This window comes from Taudactylus pleione, unplaced genomic scaffold (assembly GCF_031769625.1).
Source record: "Taudactylus pleione unplaced genomic scaffold, aTauple2 ptg000861l, whole genome shotgun sequence".
Classification (NCBI taxonomy): Eukaryota; Metazoa; Chordata; class Amphibia; order Anura; family Myobatrachidae; genus Taudactylus; species Taudactylus pleione.
The window spans coordinates 2,248,370-2,275,000 of record NW_028285263.1 but is presented as its reverse complement, the minus strand read 5'-3'; the positions used below and the strand labels follow the sequence as shown (position 1 = coordinate 2,275,000).

Genomic DNA, 26,631 nt, shown 5'->3' with positions numbered 1-26,631 from the left:
CGGTGGTGCCGGACCCCCGGAGTGTGAATGGATGCAGCGCGCGGTACAAACTAGAGATGTGCGCTGACCCCTGTGTTTTGGTTTTAGATCTGCATTCATCTTTGTATTTTGGTTTTCGGATCTGGATTTTAAAAAAAAAAAAAAAAAAAAAAAAAAATTGAAATTTTTTTTTAAAGCAGCTAAAAATCATGTCATTTTTGCAATCCAAAACCCAAAATTTGGATTTACAATCCGAATTCCGAACCGCTGAAAGATCAGAACTGCGACTCTGATCTGTCCAGATTCACGAAATTCGGGTGGACTCAGATTTCTGGAGAACCGAACCGCCCATCTCTAGTACAGACCACAATCAGTCAGAGCCAATAGGGAGCTATTGGGTATAATTATATATTATTTTTTTTTTCGGGAGACTCCCGGACGAATCGGGAGAGTAGGAGAGTATGGATTACATAAATATTATCATCCATACAGTACATCACTAATAATTAGAGATGTTCGGTTCTCCAGGAATTCACCAGAATTTTGAGAATATGGGTAAATCAGAGTCGCGGTTCTGATCTTTTCGTAGTTTGGAATTTGGATTATAAAGCAGAATTTTGGGTTTTGCATTGCATCAATTACATGAATTTAGCGGTTTATAAAAAACTTTTTTTTTTTCTTATAAACCCAGAACCAAAAGCAAAAACACGTGAGGGTGGTTTTACAAAGCCAAAACACGAAGATGAATCCAGATCCAAAACACGGGGGGGTCAGCGCACATCTGTACTAAGAATGAGATTCTTCTCATAGGCAAGGCCACGGAAAAGGACAGAGGACCTGATTCAGAGCCGGACGCTCTGAATCAGGGCGTTTTTTTTTTTTTTTATTGTTGCGGCCTCTTGGCCGCTCGCATAGCTGTGGGTTACCACCCTCAGCTTATGCGAGCGGCCATGATGATGGTCGCGATGGTCAAGACCATCGCGACCATCGGGCTTGCAATGAGACCCTTGCGGTAGGGTCTTGTTGCCGCAAGCCCCAGAGTGCTTTTGGCTCTAACGGTAGGCATTCCCATGGGAACGCCTCCGTCTGGGCAGCCACGCCCCCGGCCCGCCCACCAAAGGGGGCGTTCTGTCACTCAACATCGACAGCACGCTCCCTTTGTTACGAGACCCGGAGCGACGGCTTGCCCGTCGCTATCCGGGTCTCGCGCATGTGCACGATGGAGCCGGCTCAGTCGTGTGCATGCGCACCGGGCCACCATCGACCCGCTTGCGAGCGCCTAGCGCTTGCGAGCGGGTCTGAATCAGGCCCAGAGATTACAATATTAATCAAACAGTCTGAGCGCCGCTGCATTTATTAACTAGCCTTAAACTGCCCAGGCCGTGCGCCATCAGATATATAATAACTATCAATAAGACGTTAAGTTAATAGATGTGCAGTATTTCTGCAATCCCAGCAATATTGACTAATATTATACAAACGATAGTCAGAGGTGCAGTACCTCTCCTGACCAGCAGGCAAATCGCTATATGCAAACCATCGCATAGATTTATCAACAAGTGATATTCTTATTATCACACGTTACTAGTCTTAAATGTTGCGCCAACCAATCAGCTCCTGTCATGTTTTTTGAAAAATGCGCGCTACAAAACGTACACATAATTGGCTCAACGCTTTGGAGTACTGCCGCGCAGCAGGTCAGCTCCAATCGTCCGATCCGGCTGCTCGAGGAGCGATAATCGGCCCCAGGTGCTGAGTATACACTCTGATTATCAGACCCAGCAGCCGAAAACCACCAGATCGCCCCTATTATTGCACAGTGTGTCCCTAGCTTAATATTACATAGCAGATAAATCAGTGTATTTAGCACAAGTACAGCAGGAAGGGCAGGGTCACCCTCATAAAGGTGCCACAAGGCGTGGACAGGATACAGCGATATGGGTGTTACAGGCAGAACATAATAAACTGTATCACTGTCAAAATGACAGATAAGAGTATTCTTGGAATTGACACAAATGTGTCTCATCATTATATACTGGTTACGCTTGAACTGCAACGTAGTAACCAGGTGCAGGAACCACAGGCAGGGCCGGATGTGTAACGCCTGCAGCTATGAGTGATCATCGTTCTGGCAGAAGAACGTTTCACGTGAAAAGAATAGAGAATGGGATCGCAGTACAGGAGGACAACCGAAGGGACTGCACCGATAACTTGCATTGATGGCGCTGGTCATAATTGCAAAGTCATTAATGTATTTTTAGATTGATGTATGGCACGTGCGCCCTGGGAACCCGCCCCGTGTAACTTTCAGCTGTAGTCTGTACAAATCATCCATCTCACCTCTCATACTGAACTCTCACCTGCTGCCCAATTCACCTCCTAGGTATCCGAGCCTCTGCCTAATGCTCCCCACTTCCTACTGTAGGTATCCAAACCCATGCCTAATGCCCCCCCCCACTTCCTAGGTGCCTCTGCCTAATGCTCCCCACTACCTAGGTATCCAAGCCTACAGTATGCCTAATGCTCCCCACTTCCTACTGTAGGTATCCAAGCCTATGCCTAATGCCCCCCCCCCCACACACACACACACCTCCTAGGGGCCTCTGCCTAATGTTCCCCACTTCCTAGCTATCCAAGCCTAGGCCTAATGCTCCCCACTTCCTAGCTATCCAAGCCTAGGCCTAATGCTCCCCACTTCCTAGCTATCCAAGCCTAGGCCTAATGCTCCCCACTTCCTAGCTATCCAAGCCTAGGCCTAATGCTCCCCACTTCCTAGCTATCCAAGCCTAGGCCTAATGCTCCCCACTTCCTAGCTATCCAAGCCTAGGCCTAATGCTCCCCACTTCCTAGCTATCCAAGCCTAATGTTCCCCACTTCCTAGCTATCCAAGCCTAGGCCTAATGCTCCCCACTTCCTAGCTATCCAAGCCTAGGCCTAATGCTCCCCACTTCCTAGCTATCCAAGCCTAGGCCTAATGCTCCCCACTTCCTAGCTATCCAAGCCTAGGCCTAATGCTCCCCACTTCCTAGCTATCCAAGCCTAGGCCTAATGCTCCCCACTTCCTAGCTATCCAAGCCTAGGCCTAATGCTCCCCACTTCCTAGCTATCCAAGCCTAATGCTCCCCACTTCCTAGCTATCCAAGCCTAGGCCTAATGCTCCCCACTTCCTAGCTATCCAAGCCTAGGCCTAATATTCCCCACTTCCTAGCTATCCAAGCCTAGGCCTAATGTTCCCCACTTCCTAGCTATCCAAGCATAATGTTCCCCACTTCCTAGCTATCCAAGCCTAGGCCTAATGTTCCCCACTTCCTAGCTATCCAAGCCTAGGCCTAATGCTCCCCACTTCCTAGCTATCCAAGCCTAGGCCTAATGTTCCCCACTTCATGGGGGACAAAGTTTCTGCGTATCATATGCGCACAGTCACCGCACTGTAATTAAGGAGATTAGAGATTCCTGCCTGTCCAGAAACCCCAATTCCTTTGGTGCACCCCCTCATCCATCTCACCTCTCATACTGCAACTATCACTTCATGGGGGAGATGTATCAAACCATCGGGAGAGTTACAGCGGAGAAGTGGCGCGCACACACACTTCAGCTTTGGGCCGGATTCAGAGATAGACGGTAATGCTGCTGACACCACGGCAAATTTGTGCGCACTTGCTGTGCGGAAATAAGCAAATGTCGCAGTCGCCGGGATTCCTATTGAGACGCCCACCAGCAGCTTCGCACATACAAGATGCACCATTAGTCGCAAATAAATCGGTAATCGGTCTTCTGAGTAACTTTATGGTTGTGCAGAATGACGTCGCATTGAGACTTTGACACGGGAGCCATTACTGCATATGGGATCGCAGTCGCTGGCAAAAGCACACCCTGAAAACAGTCGCGACACGTCTGCATTTAAGTCGCCACCCACAAATGGTCCCTGTCAATCACTTTATGAATAAATCCTCGCTGCGAGCGTCATCGGTAATGAGACTCATATGCATGCGCAGATCACCACCAATAATCGCACAATTGCGTAAGCATTGGCGCTGTGTCTCTCCCCCTCCCTCTGCTAAGAGTCCAACCAGCCAATACTGTCACCAATTCCCTGGGAACCCCGATAACCAGAGAGTACAACGAGGGAATAACTGGCTCAAACATAGGAAATATACTAGAGGCAGTGCGGCAGGGTGTAATGAGCTTTGTATGGTACATGTGACGCTGTAACCTACTGTACATTCATCATCATGTGATCCAGCACCTCTATGTTATGTATTACTGTACATTCATCATCATGTGATCCAGCACCTCTATGTTATGTATTACTGTACATTCATCATCATGTGATCCAGCACCTCTATGTTATGTATTACTGTACATTCATCATCATGTGATCCAGCACCTCTGTGTTATGTATTACTGTACATTCATCATTATGTGATCCAGCACCTCTATGTTATGTATTACTGTACATTCATCATCATGTGATCCAGCATCTCTATGTTATGTATTACTACAGTCATCATTATGTGATGGGCACGGTACAGTCCAGCATCTCTATGTTATGTATTACTGTACATTCATCATTATGTGATCCAGCACCTCTATGTTATGTATTACTGTACATTCATCATTATGTGATCCAGCACCTCTATGTTATGTATTACTGTACATTCATCATTATGTGATGGTGCGGTACAGTCCAGCATCTCTATGTTATGTATTACTACAGTCATCATTATGTGATGGGTGCGGTACAAGCACACAGTTCAGCACCTCTATGTTATGTATTACTGTACAGTCATCATTATGTGATGGGCACGGTACAGTCCAGCATCTCTATGTTATGTATTACTGTACATTCATCATTATGTGATCCAGCACCTCTATGTTATGTATTACTGTACATTCATCATTATGTGATCCAGCACCTCTATGTTATGTATTACTGTACAGTCATCATTATGTGATGGGCACGGTACAGTCCAGCATCTCTATGTTATGTATTACTGTACATTCATCATTATGTGATCCAGCACCTCTATGTTATGTATTACTGTACATTCATCATTATGTGATGGGGCGGTATAAGCACACAGTCCAGCATCTCTATGTTATGTATCACTGTACATTCATCATTATGTGATGGTGCGGTACAGTCCAGCATCTCTATGTTATGTATTACTACAGTCATCATTATGTGATGGGTGCGGTACAAGCACACAGTCCAGCACCTCTATGTTATGTATTACTGTACAGTCATCATTATGTGATGGGCACGGTACAGTCCAGCATCTCTATGTTATGTATTACTGTACATTCATCATTATGTGATCCAGCACCTCTATGTTATGTATTACTGTACATTCATCATTATGTGATGGGCGCGGTACAAGCACACAGTCCAGCATCTCTATGTTATGTATTACTACAGTCATCATTATGTGATGGGTGCGGTACAAGCACACAGTCCAGCACCTCTATGTTATGTATTACTGTACAGTCATCATTATGTGATGGGCACGGTACAGTCCAGCACCTCTATGTTATGTATCACTGTACAGTCATCATTATGTGCTGGGCACGGTACAGTCCAGCACCTCTATGTTATGTATCACTGTACAGTCATCATTATGTGATGGGCACGGTACAGTCCAGCATCTCTATGTTATGTATTACTGTACTTTCATCATTATGTGATCCAGCACCTCTATGTTATGTATTACTGTACTTTCATCATTATGTGATCCAGCACCTCTATGTTATGTATTACTGTACATTTATCATTATGTGATGGTGCGGTACAGTCCAGCATCTCTATGTTATGTATTACTACAGTCATCATTATGTGATGGGTGCGGTACAAGCACACAGTTCAGCACCTCTATGTTATGTATTACTGTACAGTCATCATTATGTGATGGGCACGGTACAGTCCAGCATCTCTATGTTATGTATTACTGTACATTCATCATTATGTGATCCAGCACCTCTATGTTATGCATTACTGTACATTCATCATTATGTGATGGGCGCGGTACAAGCACACAGTCCAGCATCTCTATGTTATGTATTACTGTACAGTCATCATTATGTGATGGGCTCGGTACAGTCCAGCACCTCTATGTTATGTATTACTGTACATTCATCATTATGTGATCCAGCACCTCTATGTTATGTATTACTGTACATTCATCATTATGTGATCCAGCACCTCTATGTTATGTATTACTGTACATTCATCATTATGTGATCCAGCACCTCTATGTTATGTATTACTGTACATTCATCATTATGTGATCCAGCACCTCTATGTTATGTATTACTGTACATTCATCATTATGTGATGGGGCGGTATAAGCACACAGTCCAGCATCTCTATGTTATGTATCACTGTACATTCATCATTATGTGATGGTGCGGTACAGTCCAGCATCTCTATGTTATGTATTACTACAGTCATCATTATGTGATGGGTGCTGTACAAGCACACAGTCCAGCACCTCTATGTTATGTATTACTGTACAGTCATCATTATGTGATGGGCACGGTACAGTCCAGCATCTCTATGTTATGTATTACTGTACATTCATCATTATGTGATCCAGCACCTCTATGTTATGTATTACTGTACATTCATCATTATGTGATGGGTGCGGTACAAGCACACAGTCCAGCACCTCTATGTTATGTATTACTGTACAGTCATCATTATGTGATGGGCACGGTACAGTCCAGCACCTCTATGTTATGTATCACTGTACAGTCATCATTATGTGATGGGCACGGTACAGTCCAGCATCTCTATGTTATGTATTACTGTACATTCATCATTATGTGATGGGCGTGGTACAAGCACACAGTCCAGCATCTCTATGTTATGTATTACTGTACATTCATCATTATGTGATGGGCGCGGTACAGTCCAGCATCTCTATGTTATGTATTACTGCGCTGATATTTACGCCGTTCCTGCTGTATGGTGAAGGGCATAGTGATAGCAGCTATAGGGTGTGGGAAACCAGGAACATGTCCAGCCTGAAACACTTATCCAATAGGAACTTAATCGTTTCCAGGACAGCTGAGGAAGCGGCAGAGATCTCACATCAGACATGGCGCAGAGTGATTTGTTTCACTTCCGACGCTCATAGACATGGATGTAAGTCCTAGCAGATGTGAGCGGAGGATGAGCAGCCCATTTACACGTCGTCTGCCCACAGTGACCCCATCTCCCCTGGAGCCCACATGTAGTGTGATAACCAATGGCAGCCGGGCATAGTGGTGACAGGAATTGCTCGGACACTAATAGAAACAACATGGCAGTGGTGAGAGGGGGGGGGCGCCTACCCACCCTAACGCTCCCAACGCTTGTTCAGTTACTTGGTTATTACCACACTGTCCAATAGTAATGATGCTGCGCAGTTACTAGGGAAATATAACGTTTGTGCCCTTGTAATAAAAGGGACAGCGCAGCAGCTAGATCCAATCTGCCTGCAACATTGCCGCCCTACTGGATTAACAAGGAAGGTTCATTTAGATCACGATTTGTCTTTACATAGACATAAAACAGCAGGAATTTGTTGCTACAATAAAAAGAAGATCATGAAAACAATAAATATATTTGTTACCGTGGAATAGATTCTGTATCAAGGTAACTTAATGCACTACTCAGGGGTAGTTAGCGAGGACGTCACTGCAAGGCATTGTGGGTAACGCCATACAATCTCAGTTTCATTACAGGAGGATAGAGCCACCTAAACTCTGCAATTCCTCCCCAAGGGGCCTATTTCATAGCTGAGTGTATAAATAGTATCGCCTATATAATAGTGACACAGCTGAGTGTATAAATAGTATCGCCTATATAATAGTGACATAGCTGAGAGTATAAATAGTATAACGCCTATATAATAGTGACACAGCTGAGTGTATAAATAGTATATCGCCTATATAATAGTGACACAGCTGAGTGTATAAATAGTATCGCCTATATAATAGTGACACAGCTGAGTGTATAAATAGTATCGCCTATATAATAGTGACACAGCTGAGTGTATAAATAGTATCGCCTATATAATAGTGACATAGCTGAGAGTATAAATAGTATAACGCCTATATAATAGTGACACAGCTGAGTCTAAATCATTCGGGGTCTATTTATTAAGACTCCTCCAAAATGAAATTAAGATTTTCTATAGCTGTTCATTATGTTTCTCGTAATAAAAAAAAGAGTCAGTGGGGCGCATGAGGGACGCTCTGTTCCCCAGAGGCACCGGCCGGCAGTGGTAGGGGTACTCTATGGCTGGAGTGGCTGGCAGTGGTAGGGGTACTCTATGGCTGGAGTGGCCGGCAGTGGTAGGGGTAGTCTATGGCTGGAGTGGCCGGCAGTGGTAGGGGTACTCTATGGCTGGAGTGGCCGGCAGTGGTAGGGGTACTCTATGGCTGGAGTGGCCGGCAGTGGTAGGGGTACTCTATGGCCAGTAAGCTGCTTGTGCACCGGAGATGAAGGCAGGAGTCAGGATTCCCAGTTATATTAGTGATGCGTTGCGCTTTAGTTCATTTATTGGGACATTAGTCTGGGAGCTGCTAGATTCAAGGGATCACCACCCCCATTTTCAGATTTACAGTGCAAAGATAGAATAATCTAGCACTCACCTTTTTGTATATGATGTAGTATTTTATTTTTTTATATATTTGTGCAAATAAAATCCCATGATGTAAATGTTATATATTATTTATTTATGCCTGCAAGATATAATAATGTGGCTCACTTGCACACCCTTTTCTTTTGGGCTATGTATAGTTTTTGTGCTGATTAGGTCTTTAGTATAACCCTAATAAAATGAATCCAATGAACAAAAATTAAATTGTTTAGAAGTCAAAAATTTAAATAATTTTAAACGTTTTTTTAGCTTTTATGAATGTAGTACGACAAACATGACAACATTGACCACGTAGGGAAAGCAGAATATAGAGCGAACAGGGTGGGGTGGGAAAGTGTAAGGTGAAGGGGGGGGGGGGGAAGAGAGGAAAAAGTTTTTTCGGGGGGTAGAAAAACAATAAAAATAAAAGGATGCTTTTAAAAATATCATTTAAAAATGTATGCAGCTCACTGAAAAAATATTGATATTAGGAGTCAGGATTCCACTTCCAAATTCAGTAAAAAAACATAATATTTAAAAAAAAATAAAAAAAAAATGTTAAAAAGAAAATCTTAGAAAAGAAGGAAGTGGGGGGTGAGCACTGACATGTTGTCGGTTATCGGAGGACGGTGGTCTTCATACCGGGGCTGCATGATTAATAGGCCTCCTTATGCAATGCATGAGGAGCCGCCCCGGTGGTGGCCAGCATTAGTCTTTGATAAATAGGGAGAAGTCCTAGATCATGTGAAAATAGAATGAGGATGTTTTGTCAGTGATACAGTGTCCTGGTACTGTGCAGCAGTGATCCAGTGTCAGTGATACAGTATCCTGGTACTGTGCAGCAGTGATCCAGTGTCAGTGATACAGTATCCTGGTACTGTGCAGCAGTGATCCAGTGTCAGTGATACAGTGTCCTGGTACTGTGCAGCAGTGATCCAGTGTCAGTGATACAGTATCCTGGTACTGTGCAGCAGTGATCCAGTGTCAGTGATACAGTGTCCTGGTACTGTGCAGCAGTGATCCAGTGTCAGTGATACAGTGTCCTGGTACTGTGCAGCAGTGATCCAGTGTCAGTGATACAGTATCCTGGTACTGTGCAGCAGTGATCCAGTGTCAGTGATACAGTGTCCTGGTACTGTGCAGCAGTGATCCAGTGTCAGTGATACAGTGTCCTGGTACTGTGCAGCAGTGATCCAGTGTCAGTGATACAGTATCCTGGTACTGTGCAGCAGTGATCCAGTGTCAGTGATACAGTATCCTGGTACTGTGCAGCAGTGATCCAGTGTCAGTGATACAGTGTCCTGGTACTGTGCAGCAGTGATCCAGTGTCAGTGATACAGTGTCCTGGTACTGTGCAGCAGTGATCCAGGCCTGAGCTCAGACAGAACACTGTACCACCTTACAATGAGAAACACATGTGCGGAGGGCTCTGATGTCAGAGGAGTGTTCTGGGCGTAACGGCAGCTACACATCTGGTGCAGCGCTCCCCGGTGACCTGTCACATAGACAACTATAATCCCTGACTGTCACTGGAGCTGCCAGCACATCGCTGCTCTTTGCTTCATCCCTCTGTTCCTGTTTCCTTTAGACCAGGGGTCTTCAAACTTGGCCCTCCAGATGCTGTGGAACTACACATCCCAGCATGCACTGCACATAGTTTTAGCATGCTGTTATATCAAAAAGGTGGCAGTGCATGCTGGGATGTGTAGTTCCACAGCAGCTGGAGGGCCAAGTTTGAAGACCCCTGCTTTAGACTGTAAGCTCTCACAGACAGGGCCCTCATTCATCATGCGCTTGTCCTCCCCATTTCCAACAACAACGCCAAACCTTTGGGATTGGCCGCCCCGCTGCGTATTTGGTTACTACGAGAGCTGCTGCGTATTTGGTTACTACGAGGGCTGCTGCGTATTTGGTTACTACTCGGGCTGATGCAGCAATGTGCATATACCGTGTCCGTGTCCTGCAATGTGCATATACCGTGACCGTGTCCTGCAATGTGCATATACCGTGTCCTGCAATGTGCATATACCGTGTCCTGCAATGTGCATATACCGTGTCCTGCAATGTGCATATACCGTGTCCTGCAATGTGCATATACAGTGTCCTGCAATGTGCATATACAGTGTCCTGCAATGTGCATATACAGTGTCCTGCAATGTGCATATACAGTGTCCTGCAATGTGCATATACAGTGTCCTGCAATGTGCATATACAGTGTCCTGCAATGTGCATATACAGTGTCCTGCAATGTGCATATACAGTGTCCTGCAATGTGCATATACAGTGTCCTGCAATGTGCATATACAGTGTCCTGCAATGTGCATATACAGTGTCCTGCAATGTGCATATACAGTGTCCTGCAATGTGCATATACAGTGTCCTGCAATGTGCATATACAGTGTCCTGCAATGTGCATATACAGTGTCCTGCAATGTGCATATACAGTGTCCTGCAATGTGCATATACAGTGTCCTGCAATGTGCATATACAGTGTCCTGCAATGTGCATATACAGTGTCCTGCAATGTGCATATACAGTGTCCTGCAATGTGCATATACAGTGTCCTGCAATGTGCATATACAGTGTCCTGCAATGTGCATATACAGTGTCCTGCAATGTGCATATACAGTGTCCTGCAATGTGCATATACAGTGTCCTGCAATGTGCATATACCGTGTCCATGTCCTGCAATGTGCATATACCGTGTCCATGTCCTGCAATGTGCATATACCGTGTCCATGTCCTGCAATGTGCATATACCGTGTCCATGTCCTGCAATGTGCATATACCGTGTCCATGTCCTGCAATGTGTATATACAGTGTCCTGCAATGTGTATATACAGTGTCCTGCAATGTGCATATACCATGTCCTGCAATGTGCATATACCGTGTCCATGTCCTGCAATGTGCATATACCGTGTCCATGTCCTGCAATGTCCATATACCGTGTCCGTGTCCTGCAATGTGCGTATACAGTGTCCTGCAATGTACGTATACCGTGTCCATGTCCTGCAATGTGCGTATACCGTGTCCTGCAATGTGCGTATACCGTGTCCATGTCCTGCAATGTGTGTATATACCATGTCCATGTCCTGCAATGCTCTTTACATACTGTTTCTGTGCTCTGGAAGGCGCTGCGGAGCTCGTGTGTCACCATTTAACTAAGATAATAATGATAAACATGAAAAGAGGGACTAGTGCGAGCTCTGCGCCATTGTCGGTCGCTGGCTGAAAATGGCGCAGATGCCAGTCTGCATTCCTTGTAGTCAGCCGAATAGCAGAGCGCAGTATATAGCATTGCTGAGTACACCTGTGACAGTTATATAATATAATCAGGGACAGGAGATACAGGATAGCAGAGAGCAGTATATAGCATTGCTGAGTACACATGTGACAGTTATATAATATAAGCAGGGACAGGAGATACAGGATAGCAGAGAGCAGTATATAGCATTGCTGAGTACACAGGAGACAGTTATATAATATAATATAAGCAGGGACAGGAGATACAGGATAGCAGAGAGCAGTATATAGCATTGCTGAGTACACATGTGACAGTTATATAATATAATCAGGGACAGGATATACAGGATAGCAGAGAGCAGTATATAGCATTGCTGAGTACACAGGAGACAGTTATATAATATAATATAAGCAGGGACAGGAGATACAGGATAGCAGTATATAGCATTGCTGAGTACACATGTGACAGTTATATAATATAAGCAGGGACAGGAGATACAGGATAGCAGAGAGCAGTATATAGCATTGCTGAGTACACATGTGACAGTTATATAATATAAGCAGGGACAGGAGATACAGGATAGCAGAGAGCAGTATATAGCATTGCTGAGTACACATGTGACGTTATATAATATAAGCAGGGACAGGAGATACAGGATAGCAGAGAGCAGTATATAGCATTGCTGAGTACACATGTGACAGATATATAATATAATCAGGGACAGGAGATACAGGATAGCAGAGAGCAGTATATAGCATTGCTCAGTACACACATGACGATATATAATATAATATAAGCAGGGACAGGAGATACAGGATAGCAGAGAGCAGTATATAGCATTGCTCAGTACACACATGACGTTATATAATATAATATAAGCAGGGACAGGAGATACAGGATAGCAGAGAGCAGTATATAGCATTGCTCAGTACACACATGACGTTATATAATATAATATAAGCAGGGACAGGAGATACAGGATAGCAGTATATAGCATTGCTGAGTACACATGTGACAGTTATATAATATAAGCAGGGACAGGAGATACAGGATAGCAAAGCGCAGTATATAGCATTGCTGAGTACACATGTGACAGTTATATAATATAAGCAGGGACAGGAGATACAGGATAGTAGAGTGCAGTATATAGCATTGCTGAGTACACCTGTGACAGTTATATAATATAAGCAGGGACAGGAGATACAGGATAGCAGAGAGCAGTATATAGCATTGCTGAGTACACATGTGACGTTATATAATATAAGCAGGGACAGGAGATACAGGATAGCAGAGAGCAGTATATAGCATTGCTGAGTACACATGTGACAGTTATATAATATAAGCAGGGACAGGAGATACAGGATAGCAGAGAGCAGTATATAGCATTGCTGAGTACACCTGTGACAGTTATATAATATAATCAGGGACAGGAGATACAGGATAGCAGTATATAGCATTGCTGAGTACACATGTGACAGTTATATAATATAAGCAGGGACAGGAGATACAGGATAGCAAAGCGCAGTATATAGCATTGCTGAGTACACATGTGACAGTTATATAATATAAGCAGGGACAGGAGATACAGGATAGCAGAGAGCAGTATATAGCATTGCTGAGTACACATGTGACAGTTATATAATATAAGCAGGGACAGGAGATACAGGATAGTAGAGTGCAGTATATAGCATTGCTGAGTACACCTGTGACAGTTATATAATATAAGCAGGGACAGGAGATACAGGATAGCAGAGAGCAGTATATAGCATTGCTGAGTACACATGTGACGTTATATAATATAAGCAGGGACAGGAGATACAGGATAGTAGAGTGCAGTATATAGCATTGCTGAGTACACATGTGACAGTTATATAATATAAGCAGGGACAGGAGATACAGGATAGCAGAGAGCAGTATATAGCATTGCTCAGTACACATGTGACGTTATATAATATAAGCAGGGACAGGAGATACAGGATAGCAGAGAGCAGTATATAGCATTGCTCAGCACACATGTGACGTTATATAATATAAGCAGGGACAGGAGATACAGGATAGCAGAGAGCAGTATATAGCATTGCTCAGTACACATGTGACAGTTATATAATATAATCAGGGACAGGAGATACAGGATAGCAGAGAGCAGTATATAGCATTGCTGAGTACACAGGAGACAGTTATATAATATAAGCAGGGACAGGAGATACAGGATAGCAGAGAGCAGTATATAGCATTGCTGAGTACACATGTGACGTTATATAATATAAGCAGGGACAGGAGATACAGGATAGCAGAGAGCAGTATATAGCATTGCTGAGTACACATGTGACAGTTATATAATATAAGCAGGGACAGGAGATACAGGATAGCAGAGAGCAGTATATAGCATTGCTGAGTACACATGTGACAGTTATATAATATAAGCAGGGACAGGAGATACAGGATAGCAGAGAGCAGTATATAGCATTACCGAGTACACACGTGACGTTATATAATATAAGCAGGGACAGGAGATACAGGATAGCAGTATATAGCATTGCTGAGTACACATGTGACAGTTATATGATATAATATAAGCAGGGACAGGAGATACAGGATAGCAGTATATAGCATTGCTGAGTACACATGTGACAGTTATATAATATAATATAAGCAGGGACAGGAGATACAGGATAGCAGAGCGCAGTATATAGCATTGCTGAGTACACATGTGACAGTTATATAATATAATATAAGCAGGGACAGGAGATACAGGATAGCAGAGAGCAGTATATAGCATTGCCGAGTACACATGTGACAGTTATATAATATAAGCAGGGACAGGAGATACTGGATAGCAGAGAGCAGTATATAGCATTGCTGAGTACACATGTGACAGTTATATAATATAAGCAGGGACAGGAGATACTGGATAGCAGAGAGCAGTATATAGCATTGCTGAGTACACGTGACGTTATATAATATAAGCAGGGACAGGAGATACAGGATAGCAGTATATAGCATTGCTGAGTACACATGTGACAGTTATATAATATAAGCAGGGACAGGAGATACAGGATAGCAGAGAGCAGTATATAGCATTACCGAGTACACATGTGACAGTTATATAATATAAGCAGGGACAGGAGATACAGGATAGCAGAGAGCAGTATATAGCATTGCTGAGTACACATGTGACGTTATATAATATAAGCAGGGACAGGAGATACAGGATAGCAGAGAGCAGTATATAGCATTGCTGAGTACACCTGTGACAGTTATATAATATAATCAGGGACAGGAGATACAGGATAGCAGTATATAGCATTGCTGAGTACACATGTGACAGTTATATAATATAAGCAGGGACAGGAGATACAGGATAGCAGTATATAGCATTGCTCAGTACACATGTGACAGTTATATAATATAATCAGGGACAGGAGATACAGGATAGCAGAGAGCAGTATATAGCATTGCTGAGTACACATGTGACAGTTATATAATATAAGCAGGGACAGGAGATACAGGATAGCAGAGAGCAGTATATAGCATTGCTGAGTACACATGTGACAGTTATATAATATAATATAAGCAGGGACAGGAGATACAGGATAGCAGTATATAGCATTGCTCAGTACACATGTGACAGTTATATAATATAATCAGGGACAGGAGATACAGGATAGCAGAGCGCAGTATATAGCATTGCTGAGTACACATGTGACAGTTATATAATATAATCAGGGACAGGAGATAGAGGATAGCAGAGAGCAGTATATAGCATTGCTGAGTACACAGGAGACAGTTATATAATATAAGCAGGGACAGGATATACAGGATAGCAGAGAGCAGTATATAGCATTGCTGAGTACACATGTGACAGTTATATAATATAAGCAGGGACAGGAGATACAGGATAGCAGAGAGCAGTATATAGCATTGCTGAGTACACATGTGACAGTTATATAATATAATCAGGGACAGGAGATACAGGATAGCAGTATATAGCATTGCTGAGTACACATGTGACGTTATATAATATAAGCAGGGACAGGAGATACAGGATAGCAGAGAGCAGTATATAGCATTGCTGAGTACACCTGTGACAGTTATATAATATAATCAGGGACAGGAGATACAGGATAGCAGAGAGCAGTATATAGCATTGCTCAGTACACATGTGACAGTTATATAATATAATCAGGGACAGGAGATACAGGATAGCAGAGAGCAGTATATAGCATTGCTGAGTACACATGTGACAGTTATATAATATAAGCAGGGACAGGAGATAGAGGATAGCAGAGAGCAGTATATAGCATTGCTGAGTACACATGTGACAGTTATATAATATAATATAAGCAGGGACAGGAGATACAGGATAGCAGTATATAGCATTGCTGAGTACACATGTGACAGTTATATAATATAATCAGGGACAGGAGATAGAGGATAGCAGAGAGCAGTATATAGCATTACCGAGTACACATGTGACAGTTATATAATATAAGCAGGGACAGGAGATACAGGATAGCAGAGCGCAGTATATAGCATTGCTGAGTACACATGTGACAGTTATATAATATAAGCAGGGACAGGAGATACAGGATAGCAGAGCGCAGTATATAGCATTGCTGAGTACACATGTGACGTTATATAATATAATCAGGGACAGGAGATAGAGGATAGCAGAGAGCAGTATATAGCATTGCTGAGTACACATGTGACAGTTATATAATATAATATAAGCAGGGACAGGATATACAGGATAGCAGTATATAGCATTGCTGAGTACACATGTGACAGTTATATAATATAATCAGGGATAGGAGATAGAGGATAGCAGAGAGCAGTATATAGCATTACCGAGTACACATGTGACGTTATATAATATAAGCAGGGACAGGAGATACAAGATAGCAGAGAGCAGTATATAGCATTGCTCAGTACACATGTGACAGTTATATAATATAATCAGGGACAGGAGATACAGGATAGTAGAGAGCAGTATATAGCATTGCTGAGTACACATGTGACAGTTATATAATATAATCAGGGACAGGAGATACAGGATAGCAGAGAGCAGTATATAGCATTGCTGAGTACACAGGAGACAGTTATATAATATAATATAAGCAGGGACAGGAGATACAGGATAGCAGAGAGCAGTATATAGCATTGCTGAGTACACATGTGACAGTTATATAATATAAGCAGGGACAGGAGATACAGGATAGCAGAGAGCAGTATATAGCATTGCTGAGTACACATGTGACAGTTATATAATATAATATAAGCAGGGACAGGAGATACAGGATAGCAGAGAGCAGTATATAGCATTACCGAGTACACATGTGACAGTTATATAATATATGCAGGGACAGGATATACAGGGTAGCAGTATATAGCATTACCGAGTACACATGTGACAGTTATATAATATAATCAGGGACAGGATATACAGGATAGCAGAGAGCAGTATATAGCATTGCTCAGTACATGTGACAGTTATATTATATAAGCAGGGGGCCGGAGACAATGGATAGCCTGTGGAGATGGCCTGTTTATTATAAAGCTCCCCCAATGCAGACTTATAATAACAGTGCACTCCCTTCTATCACGCCGGCAGCATGACGGGGGGTATTTATTTCCAGGTGCGAGCCAAGTTACGCGATCTCTCCCTGACTGCATGTTGTTATTAATGTCACTTACATCCCAGCGCTCTGTACAGAGGAGGGAGAAACAATACAGCCGGCAACAGTAATAACCAATTTCCTAGATGTCCTCCAAGTGACTCCCACTGGAATGCGTTAGATGGTTAGCTCTTCAGGCAGGGATTAATCTTTTTCTGTATGTTCTCTGTCTCTCTCATGTTATTCCCTAGCCTAGGCCTTATTGTAGAGGAGAACTTTCCTATGTTTACAGAACTGTTTCCATTGTATGTTATTTGTACTCAGCGTTACACATATGTTGTGTGTATATCACACTGTGGTATGAGTCATTGTTATAGTGGGCTGTGATTGCCATGCGGAATAACACAAACGTCTAATAGAGCAGTGATTCCCAACCTCGGTCCTCATGGCACACTATAGGGGGGTATCCACTACACCACATGAAAGTCTGAACGTCCAGCCCTTCATGTCGCTGAGGTGCGGTGCCCACACTGAATGTCATTCAGTGAATGAGCCCGACCTCCTATCCTTGAACATGCCGAACCTGACGAGTGTCGTCAGGTTGACGGGCATGTTCAGTAGACAGTCGGGGTCGGCAAGGACCCAGCGTGCAGGCGCATCGCTAGTCCTTGCCGGCTATCCATTACCCAACTTTGTGAACAATGCCACCAAAACCTCCTGGTTTTGGTAGGATTGTTCACAAAGTTGGGTAATGAATAGGACCCTTAACAGTCCTGGTTTTAGTAATATCCGTGGTTGAGCACATATGGTTAAATCAAAACAACTGAGGAACTAATTAAGTCACCTGTACTCAAGTATGGCTATCCTTACATCCTGGACTGTTAAGCTGGGCATCCACTATACATATATCTGTCTGGTTGGAATGAAAACCTGGTAATGTATGGGAGCAAATGACAGTCGATAATATGGTTTTTAAACACTGAAAAAAAATAATTAAAATTGGTTACATTTGTGTGTTTTATAACCAATTTGTCTGAATGACCATTTCTGGCTATTTTTAAGTGTTTGTGAGCAAATGGACGATTGTCATTTCCTCCCATACATTACCAGGTTTTCATTCCAACCAGCCAGATAGGACAGATAATGTCTAGTGTATGCCCAGCATTAGTAACCAGCCAGATAGGACAGATATGTGACAGATAATGTATAGTGTATGCCCAGCATTAGTAACCAGCCAGATAGGACAGATATTTGACAGATAATGTATAGTGTACGCCCAGCATTAGTAACCAGATAGGACAGATATGTGATAGATAATGTATAGTGTACGCCCAGCATTAGTAACCAGCCAGATAGGACAGATATGTGACAGATAATGTATAGTGTACGCCCAGCATTAGTAACCAGCCAGATAGGACAGATAATGTATAGTGTATGCCCAGTATTAGTAACCAGCCAGATAGGACAGATATGTGACAGATAATGTATAGTGTATGCCCAGTATTAGTAACCAGATAGGACAGATATGTGATAGATAATGTATAGTGTACTCCCAGCATTAATAACCGGCCAGATAGGACAGATATGTGACAGATAATGTATAGTGTACGCCCAGCATTAGTAACCAGCCAGATAGGACAGATATGTGACAGATAATGTATAGTGTACGCCCAGCATTAATAACCGGCCAGATAGGACAGATATGTGACAGATAATGTATAGTGTACACCCAGCATTAGTAACCAGATAGGACAGATATGTGACAGATAATGTATAGTGTACACCCAGCATTAGTAACCAGATAGGACAGATATGTGATAGATAATGTATAGTGTACGCCCAGCATTAGTAACCAGCCAGATAGGACAGATATGTGACAGATAATGTATAGTGTATGCCCAGCATTAGTAACCAGCCAGATAGGACAGATATGTGGCAGATAATGTATAGTGTATGCCCAGCATTAGTAACCAGCCAGATAGGACAGATAATGTATAGTGTACGCCCAGCATTAGTAACCAGCCAGATAGGACAGATATGTGACAGATAATGTATAGTGTACGCCCAGCATTAGTAACCAGCCAGATAGGACAGATATGTGACAGATAATGTATAGTGTATGCCCAGTATTAGTAACCAGCCAGATAGGACAGATGTGACAGATAATGTATAGTGTATGCCCAGCATTAGTAACAAGCCAGATAGGACAGATAATGTATAGTGTACGCCCAGTATTAGTAACCGGCCAGATAGGACAGATATGTGACAGATAATGTATAGTGTACGCCCAGTATTAGTAACTAGCCAGATAGGACAGATATGTGATAGATAATGTATAGTGTATGCCCAGTATTAGTAACCAGCCAGATAGGACAGATATGTGACAGATAATGTATAGTGTACGCCCAGTATTAGTAACCGGCCAGATAGGACAGATATGTGACAGATAATGTATAGTGTATGCCCAGTATTAGTAACCAGCCAGATAGGACAGATATGTGATAGATAATGTATAGTGTATGCCCAGTATTAGTAACCAGCCAGATAGGACAGATATGTGATAGATAATGTATAGTGTACGCCCAGCATTAGTAACCAGCCAGATATGTGACAGATAATGTATAGTGTATGCCCAGTATTAGTAACCAGCCAGATAGGACAGATATGTGATAGATAATGTATAGTGTACGCCCAGCATTAGTAACCAGCCAGATAGGACAGATATGTGACAGATAATGTATAGTGTATGCCCAGTATTAGTAACCAGCTAGATAGGACAGATATGTGACAGATAATGTATAGTGTATGCCCAGCATTAGTAACCAGCCAGATAGGAAAGATATGTGACAGATAATGTATAGTGTATGCCCAGCATTAGTAACCAGCCAGATAGGACAGATATGTGACAGATAATGTATAGTGTATGCCCAGTATTAGTAACCAGCCAGATAGGACAGATATGTGATAGATAATGTATAGTGTACGCCCAGCATTAGTAACCAGCCAGATAGGACAGATATGTGACAGATAATGTATAGTGTATGCCCAGTATTAGTAACCAGCTAGATAGGACAGATATGTGACAGATAATGTATAGTGTATGCCCAGCATTAGTAACCAGCCAGATAGGACAGATATGTGACAGATAATGTATAGTGTACGCCCAGCATTAGTAACCAGCCAGATAGGACAGATATGTGACAGATAATGTATAGTGTACGCCCAGCATTAGTAACCAGCCAGATAGGACAGATATGTGACAGATAATGTATAGTGTATGCCCAGCATTAGTAACCAGCCAGATAGGACAGATATGTGACAGATAATGTATAGTGTACGCCCAGTATTAGTAACCAGCCAGATAGGACAGATATGTGACAGATAATGTATAGTGTATGCCCAGCATTAGTAACCAGCCAGATAGGACAGATATGTGACAGATAATGTATAGTGTACGCCCAGCATTAGTAACCAGCCAGATAGGACAGATATGTGACAGATAATGTATAGTGTATTCCCAGCATTAGTAACTAGCCAGATAGGACAGATAATATATAGTGTATACCCAGCATTAGTAACCAGATAGGACAGATATGTGACAGATAATGTATAGTGTATGCCCAGCATTAGTAACCAGCCAGATAGGACAGATAATGTATAGTGTATGCCCAGCATTAGTAACCAGCCAGATAGGACAGATAAATGTATAGTGTGTGCCTTGAGGACCGTGGTTGTGAACCCCTGAAATAGAGTGAAAACTGATTTATTGTGTTTTGGAGACACAACACAATAATAAAATAACCGTCATAGACAGGAACAGCAGCTGTGACAGAGATATGCTCCTAGTATAAGTATGACTTAGGCTTCTATAGCAGGTTCTCCAGATTAATTGGCACTTTATAGAAATGCTGTAAGTTACTTTGGGGTAGGAATTTTTAGATTTTCCTCTTTTCATACTTTTCACTTGTCCAGTTGTCGTGCAAGATACAGAGTGACTTTACACCGATATTACTTCCCATACTATATACAGGGAGGACCCGAGATACAGAGTGACTTTACACCGATATTACTTCCCATACTATATACACAGGGAGGACCCGAGCTACAGAGTGACTTTACACCGATATTACTTCCCATACTATATACAGGGAGGACCCGAGGTACAGAGTGACTTTACACCGATATTACTTCCCATACTATATACAGGGAGGACCCGAGATACAGAGTGACTTTACACCGATATTACTTCCCCATACTATATACAGGGAGGACCCGAGCTACAGAGTGACTTTACCCCGATATTACTTCCCCATACTATATACAGGGAGGACCCGAGCTACAGAGTGACTTTACCCCGATATTACTTCCCATACTATATACAGGGAGGACCCGAGATACAGAGTGACTTTACACCGATATTACTTCCCATACTATATACACAGGGAGGACCCGAGCTACAGAGTGACTTTACACCGATATTACTTTCCCATACTATATACAGGGAGGACCCGAGCTACAGAGCGACTTTACCCCGATATTACTTCCCCATACTATATACAGGGAGGACCCAAGATACAGAGTGACTTTACACCGATATTACTTCCCCATACTATATACACAGGGAGGACCCGAGATACAGAGTGACTTTACACCGATATTACTTCCCATACTATATACACAGGGAGGACCCGAGATGCTCTCAATATTACACTTGTTACATTAGACCAGGGGTGGGCAATTTGCAGCCCTGCAGAAGATGTTGAACTATACATCCCAGCATGCCCTGCCACACTTTTAGCTTGTCCTGATAGCAAAATTGTGGTAGGGCATGCTGGGATGTGTAGTCCCACAGAAGCTGCTTATTGCCCTCCCCTGCCTCACACACAGCCTGAGCGGCTTCCCACTAGGACAAGGAGTAATAAGAAAATTACATGATACGCTGGGCATTGTAGTGCGGCGGTTGAGGTTTGGATCACTGGAGACTGTTGGCTGGGGCGGCATTGCCTAGGGCTGAAGTGAAGGTATTGCTGTAGAGAGAGACAGCCCGCTTAGGGAGGACACGGTAGTTATAGGAGAGCAGTGTAGTGGATATGAGAAGTGCATTGTGGGTGTGATGTGCAGACGGGAGGCAGCGGCCAGGTGAGGCTGAAGGGACAGGAGGCTGTGGTCGGAGTAACAAGAAACTATAGAGGACAACGTCAGTCAGTGTCGGGAGGTGAAGTCCCATGAAAAGAAAGTGACAGCAGCACAGACAGTGGGGATCTCAGGGGAAGGGAGGAAACACTTCTATTACCTGGCTCTGGAATGTGACGCCATTGAAGCCTATTGGCTATAAAGAGCTAAATTATCCTGGAGAGGGATCCATAGGATCCTCTCCTGACAAAGGGCACGTACACGGTCTGATGACTGCGCATGTACAGTAGTGCGGCCAGGACCCGAACCCAAGTGATCGCACTAGCAACCATTTTACTTATCACAGGGACGGGCGGCTATCAGATCCACTGTCCCTGCATGTGTATGATATAGAAACACATGCCTGCGATACGCTTATTGTCGTGATAAGCAGCGAAAAGATATAGCAAAGGAAAATGGATGTCAGCTGTTGGTAACACCTAAGCTGCTAAAACCTGGCGCTAGACAACCACTGGCTATATACTTATATTTAGGGCCGTATTCAATTTGAGGCGAAAAGCCGTTTTCGCGTACTTTTGGCGGAAACTTTTCGCTGATGACGTCATTTTCGCCTGTTTTGATTTTACTCTGTATTCAATTTGGAAGACTTTTCGCCTAGGAGGAGAGTCAATGTAATGTACTAGGCGGAAAAGTTTCGCCTGTGAATAGCAGGCGGAAAAAGTGCAGAATTGGGGTTTGGGGTGCAACGTTGCGAGAACTCCCGTGCAGCCCTCAGACAGTCCCCCAAAGGTAAACTGTAAAAAAAAAATGTAAAAAAGAAGAAGACTTAAGGACACCCCAAAAAAAAATCACTTTGAATTTGGGGGGGTGGGGCGAAAAAAAAAAAGTTGGGGGACAAAGTTAAAAACTAGCGAACTTGACTCTGGGGGGGTCCCCAAGTATGCCCCAAGTGTTTTTTTCATTGCAGGGACTTGCGGATTTTTCACATTTTTTTTTAAACTTAACTGTAGCAACTTTAAAATATGCAGACCCCCATTTTCAAGTACCCCAAATTTGCTGGGATAAGTTATTCTCTGCAACAAAAACTCCTGAACACTACTCTGCAAAAACACTGTTTAGCAGCTATTGAGCCAGTTACATCAAATACCTTCAGCAAGCCAACTCGGGGGGTACAATAGGGAACCCCCATGTCAGAGCATCTTTAGTGGGGTGTCAGGCTGATTTCCCCAAATGTGACAGTACTTTCCGCTTGTTTAAGTTTTGCCGGGTCCCGTTTTCGCCTACTTTCAAATTGAATACAGCGATACTATTCCGCCTGCAAAACACGTGAAAAAGTATCGTGGCTTAGCTCAAATTGTATACAGGCCTTAGAGGTCTATGGGCCGGATTCAGAGCCGGACGCAATTAGCGCTCGCTCGTTCAGAAAAAGGGGGTGGCTATTCAGATGAACCGTTCGCTCTTTGCGGTCTGTTCACGCCTCCATGTCTGAACGAGCGAACAAAACATGCGGACGTTTATTTGAAAAATACGCCCCCTGGCCGCTCGCTTCATACGTCATGTCCGCTATTTATTAGATTAATCGAGTACATCGATCAGCGTATGAACTGCTTGCTATTCTTGTGGTTGGTTTTTCCTACCACTATATTGCGAGCAGTTCTGACTATAAAACAACCAGGTGACGTGGTCAGTGACGCTGCTGTTTTAATTATGCACACCCATAAAACGCCCGTTTTGACCTTTAAGCACGCCTGCGTTCTGATCTCCATTCCCCGTTTTCAAGCACCTTCCCCTGTTACCACCCACATACGCCTCATCCTGTCACTCAAAGTAGCAGGCATTCGCTATATAGCGAACAAACGATTTTCGGCCGCACTGACTGGTTCGCGCATGCGTATTACAAACCGTATGCATGCGCAGATGTGCGAACATCGCTCGGAACGAGCGTACTGCCGCTTACGAGTGGCTCTGAATCAGGCCCTATGTACTAAGCAGTGGTAAGTGCCAGCCAATCAGCTCCCAACTGCCATCTCACAGGCTGTGTTTGAAAAATGACAGTTGGGAGCTGATTGGCTGGTACCTTATCACAGACCTATCACTTTTCACTCTGTCTCCTAACACTGCTTAGTACATAGACCTCTTTGTGTGATATAATTGCATACAATGATCAATCGATAGATTATGTAATCACCATGTGCTGCTGCTGATGTTAATGCCAATAGCCACCAGGCAGTACATAGTAACTACTATAAAGAAAGGAAAAATAACGAGAGAGAGCGAAAGAGAGAGAAAGAGAGAGAGAGAGAAAGAGAGGAGAGAGAGAAAGAGAGAGAAAGAGAGAGAAAGAGAGAGAAAGAGAGAGAAAGAGAGAGAAAGAGAGAGAAAGAGAGAGAAAGAGAGAGAAAGAGAGAGAAAGAGAGAGAAAGAGAGAAAGAGAGAAAGAGAGAGAGAGAGAGAGAGAGAGAGAGAGAATATAAGATTACTAATATCAGTAGTACATTCCTAATACTGCTGCCAATAATGGATAGTAAGTTAGTAACAAATGCACAGACCTATATAAAATACAATGTATCCTATTAGGTGTATGGCTTATGCACTCATAGTGATCACCAGAAGATAACCAGTCAGATCCCCAGAGATATCTCCCCAGAGCAATGAATATGCTGGATCAGTAGTAATAGGTCACTAGAGTATTATATAATCACAGCACCTCCTGAGGTTAGTTACTATGATTCTCTGCTGGATTATTCCCCAGGGGACGGACTGATGCTATATTCAATTAGAAGTATAGTACCTGCATATACGGCTGCTCGTATAACACTTGTAGTGAGTATATAGTGTGCAGCGCTGATTGTCCTGGGCCAGGTCTCGCTGTGCCCGATCTTACAGTGCTTCAGCCGCAGGTGTGGCGGAGCAGCCGTGGGTGGCAGATATCAGCTGGTATGAATGGCAAGGATGCTTATACGTCCGGTGTGTGGCAAGGACCTCAGCTAACAGCCACACCCTTCACTGATGCTTGTCCACAGGGAGAGAGGAGCAGCCAGTATACTGTAAGCTAGAATGATGGCAAGTCTTCAGCTGGGCAGACAGGAGATCAGGGCTGGCGAGCAGTGAGATTAGCGCAGCAGTAATACAGAGAGGCCCCTATACACCAGTTACACTACTATTCAGGAGCTTTTCCAAGATAAGGGACCCGGCAGGATCACTTCCTTTATACCCTGCTAATTAGCAATGTTCATCAGATGGTTCTATCCAAAACACATGTTACCATACAGGGGCCCATTTATCAAAGATCAGGGCATGCCAGTAATGCCCAGGATCGCATTGCGGGGGCTAAACGGGGCTGACCTGAGAATAACCCAGATTGATGGTGCTGGGTAACCGGGGTCTGACCCAGGTTTTTGGTGAAAAATCATATTAACTAATCTCAGGAGTTGCTGTGATTTTATACTAAAGTGACCTCCTATTACTACTGATCCAGCATATTCGTTGCTCTGTGGAGATATCTCTGGGGATCTGACTGGTTATCTTCTGGTGATCACTATGAGTGCATAAGCCATACACCTAATAGGATACATTGTATTTTATATAGGTCTGTGCATTTGTTACTAACTTACTATCCATTATTGGCAGCAGTATTGGGAATGTACTACTTATATTAATAATCTTATATTATGTTTTTGAAATAAATGTTTTTATATATATATATGGTTAGAAGAAGCCTGTATTTAATTGGTCTCTCAAGCACCATCATTTAATATATATTTTTCTCACCATTGCAGCACAGTTTTTTTTCTTCCTTTCTGTATACTAATTACAAATATGATACTAATTACAAATATGTATACAAGTATAAGGCTAGGTGAGATAGGCAGCGTTGTTGTCAGCAAATTGGGTAACTGGCCGTGGGGGCCATACATGACGACAACGCAATGGCGGGGAGGAGAGAGCAGGCGGACGGGATGGGAAGGGCAGGGAGTGTTGTTTGCACACATTCCGCAGACTAAGGATAAATAGGACAGGAAAAGCCACGCTCCAG

The 26,631-nt window shown here is 43.2% G+C and overlaps 1 protein-coding gene across 1 annotated transcript in view; it reads right to left on the bottom strand.

Annotated features, from left to right (window-relative positions):
- Positions 1-26,631, bottom strand: part of LOC148474265 (disintegrin and metalloproteinase domain-containing protein 33-like) — a gene marked incomplete at its 3' end in the record, with an annotated part of 104,642 nt that overhangs the window by 32,168 nt on the left and 45,843 nt on the right. The gene's annotated exons all lie outside the window — the stretch shown is intronic.